Below are 3,879 nucleotides of genomic sequence, written 5' to 3'. Positions count from 1 at the left end.
TGCCAGTGTGGGCCGAGTTTGATGGGTGATGAGTCAGGGGGTGTGACAAATTCGCAGGAGATTTTGATTCCATGGGAGTGGGTGTTGGTTCGGTGAGAGCTGGTTCCGTGGGGGTGGGTGCTGATTTTGGGCGATTCGGTGTGTGTGGGCTGTTGTCTTCCATCCCCTCTTTCAGCCTTGGCGATCACCTTTGGCCGGGTCCTTGGTTGTTTTTCCTCCTGCCACTCTTCCTCTGGCACTTCTACCGGTTTTATCTCCAAATGTCCTTCCTGTAAACCATTCTTGCACATCGTCTTCGCCCACTGTCGCACACCGCAATTATGTGAGCTTTTGGCTGTGACATCATCAATTTATTAATGTTCCCTGACTATGCAAAGTTTGTGCTCACCACTTACCATGTTTTTGTTTGTTCGTTCTTTTGATACTCCATGTACTTGCTTATGTCATCATATTCTTAGTTTAATCATGCTTTCAACCATATCTTTACTTTGTTAGGCAAAATATTTCCCTCTGTCCAGAACATTCAGTAGTAATCGAAAACTGGCGTCTAGCATTAGTCAAAATATAAAATACAATCAAGTACTGAACATTTTTAGACAACTTTGGCAGTTTTCGTGATTTAGAAAATCATCAGGCATGCATTAAACAGTTCCTTACGAGTCATTAAGCTAGTCAGGCAATATATAAAAAACATTCGCTATTTCAAGTGCTCAGAAATAAATATCAGATCATAAAGTTATAAAAACCTTTGTCATTACCCCCTATGTGTCACGGCTTCGGAGTGGAGAAATGGAGCAGGGCGACCAAGTGCAGCTTGGACCAGGGTTTATTGCAACAAATTCAAAAGACTCGGCAAACTGACGTGACGAAACAACAAACTAACAAGACTAACAGACCAAAGTGTGAAACAAAAGACAGGAACCAAACAAGCCGTGACCGTGAGACATGCATTGTCCACATCTCAAGCGCAATGCTCCAACGGGGAGTGACCCGCAAACAGAACTTAAATACATCACAGGTAACGAGAGGCAGGTGCGTGTGGTTACATTAATCAAGGGCACACAGGAAGGGAGGGGCGAGCACACAGACACATAACCAAAACTGGGGATGAGGCATGACAGAACCCCCCCCACAAGGGACGGCTCCCGACGTCCCAAAAATCCAACCCCCCACGGCGGCACGCGGGGAGGGGCAGAGATCCGCACTCGGGCGGCGACTAGGGGCAAACAGATCCGCACTCGGGCGGCGACTAGGGGCGAACAGATCCGCACTCGGGCGGCGACTAGGGGCGAACAGATCCGCACTCGGGCGGCGACTAGGGGCGAACAGATCCGCACTCGGGCGGCGACTAGGGGCGAACAGATCCGCACTCGGGCGGCGACTAGGGGCGAACAGATCCGCACTCGGGCGGCGACTAGGGGCGAACAGATCCGCACTCGGGCGACGACTAGGGGCGAACAGATCCGCACTCGGGCGGCGACTAGGGGCGAACAGATCCGCACTCGGGCGGCGACTAGGGGCGAACAGATCCGCAATCGGCGGCAACTCGGGGAAAACAGATCCGCAATCGGCGGCAACTCGGGGAAAACAGATGCGCTATCGGCGGCAACTCGGGGAAAACAGATGCGCAATCGGCGGCAACTCGGGGAAACAGATGCGCAATCGGCGGCAACTCGGGGAAACATGCGCAATCAGCGGCAACTCGGGGAAACAGATCCGCAATGTTAGGGTGGTGCTCACTCTAACTTATTTTGCAAGAACCACACTGGAGTCAAGTTAGTCGTTTTAGACACCTGCAGGCGGAGAGTTCACTCGTCGCTGTGCTTACAGCGATGGTCGAATGAAGTCTGACTCAGGCCTCGTCAGGTGCTTATTTATTGAGAGAAACAGAGTCGGGTTGAAAGTGGGGGTGTGGGAACACACAGGTTGGGTGAGGCCGGTCCCCTGCTGATCAAAGCATAGCAGGGGGCCTTTTACGACTTTCTGTAAACAAAGCAACTTTGATTGCTTCCTCTGCGTCGGGTCAATCAGTTGAAAAGATCTTAGCACTTTGGTCAACTACTTTTGTCTAGACAGGACAAACTAGTTAAATTATTACAGGTTATATTCCAACATAATCATACGATGAAGATATTCTGCAAACCCTAACACGCAATCGGCGGCAACTCGGGGAAACAGATCCGCAATCGGCGGCAACTCGGGGAAACAGATCCGCATTCGGGGAGTCCATGCCGCAATCGGCGGCATTCGGGGAGGCGGAGTTGTGCGCAGCGGCAGGAGTCGAGCATGTTGCCTTCCTAGGCGTGGGGTCGGGTAATGATCGCAGGTTCGGGCCCTGCTGGCACAAGGACCAACGGCGGCCGTGGGTCCAGCGTCGCTGGAGCAAAGTCCGATGGCAGCCGTCGAGCCGATGGCGCCGGGAGGAACCCCGATGGCGACCGCGGATCCGGCGTCGCTGGAGCGAAGTCAGACGGCGGCCGCGGGTCTGGGGGCAGCGAAGTCCAATCGCGACAGCGGAGCCGGTCGCACCGGGAGGAACTCTGATTGCGGCCGCGAAGCCCATGGCGCTGGAACCTGCTCGGACGACGGGCGTGGATCGGGCTTCGCGGACGGGAGCTGATGCTGGAAGGTCCAAGCGCTGGTCGCTGTGATGGTCGGAGGATTCTGTCACGGCTTCGGAGTGGAGAAATGGAGCGAGGCGACCAAGTGCAGTCTGTGTCCACAAGACTGGTTTTGTTGATGATGGAATATGACCTATGGATATGACTTATATTTTAACTAATTTTTGTAATAAATTTGTGGCTAGTTACTGTAACAGATAACATATATTACGTTGGGGCCTAGGTTATAAAGCAGGCATAAACGCAGCACCCACTTGTCCTACACATCCCTTATTGCCTCCAGTTTGTCACGTTCTCATCGCCCCTGTCTTGTTTGTTTGTCATCAAAGTACATGACACGGGACAAAACTTGAAATATCTTCCGAGACATGGTGGCCGGAAATATTGCTCTTCCAGTCACAGCATCCTAAAGGCTTGCTGTTGCTTCACCTTAAACCCCTGCCAAAATTAGCAAGCCAATGTAGGCTTCCAAGTGAATTACATCCAAGTCTTTCCAACTGTCCCCATATACTCGCTTCACCTCTAAATTTCAAAGTCAAAAAGTCAAAGTCAGCTTTATTGTCAATCTCTCCACATGTCACAACACACAAAGAGACCGAAATTACGTTTTTCTCTATCCCACGGTGACGAGACACATAACACGATAGACATACATGTACGCGACACAATATAAAAACAAGAAGGCAAAAATTCTAACAATCAATAGTAAGAGTGATGAATAAATAATAAATAAACAGATAACACAATAAATAACGGAGCCAGCAAGCATAGCGCAAAAGTAAAAAACATCATAAACAAAAAGGCACAAACAATAAATAAGAGTAATAACAAATAATAAATAATAAGAGCCAGTGTGCATTCAGACAGTTCAGACAGTGAAAGTACAGGACGCTACGCAGAACGGGGGAGCGAGTTCAGGATCCTAACAGCCTGGAGTATGAAGCTGTTTGAGAGTCTGTTTATCTGCGCCTCACGGCAAAAGCCATTGCCAATCACCTGTTATCCAATTTACTCACTGATCCAATCATGACAACGCCATTCTCAGCCTGCGCTCCTACCATATTATCGATATTACTTTTTTAAATGTATTATTAATTTCATATTCAAACTGAAAACATAAACTAAATACTGAAGTCATTCAAGTCATCGTGTCTCAAGTCAAGTCAAGTCAAGTCAAGTCAAGTCAAGTCCCGAGTCTTTAACTTCCAAGTCCAAGTGGAGTCTCAAGTTTTTTTATTATTGTCAAGTCAAGTCACAA

Source organism: Syngnathus typhle, linkage group LG21 (assembly GCF_033458585.1).
Source record: "Syngnathus typhle isolate RoL2023-S1 ecotype Sweden linkage group LG21, RoL_Styp_1.0, whole genome shotgun sequence".
In the NCBI taxonomy this organism is placed as follows: domain Eukaryota; kingdom Metazoa; phylum Chordata; class Actinopteri; order Syngnathiformes; family Syngnathidae; genus Syngnathus; species Syngnathus typhle.
Note: the sequence above shows the minus strand (reverse complement) of the source record.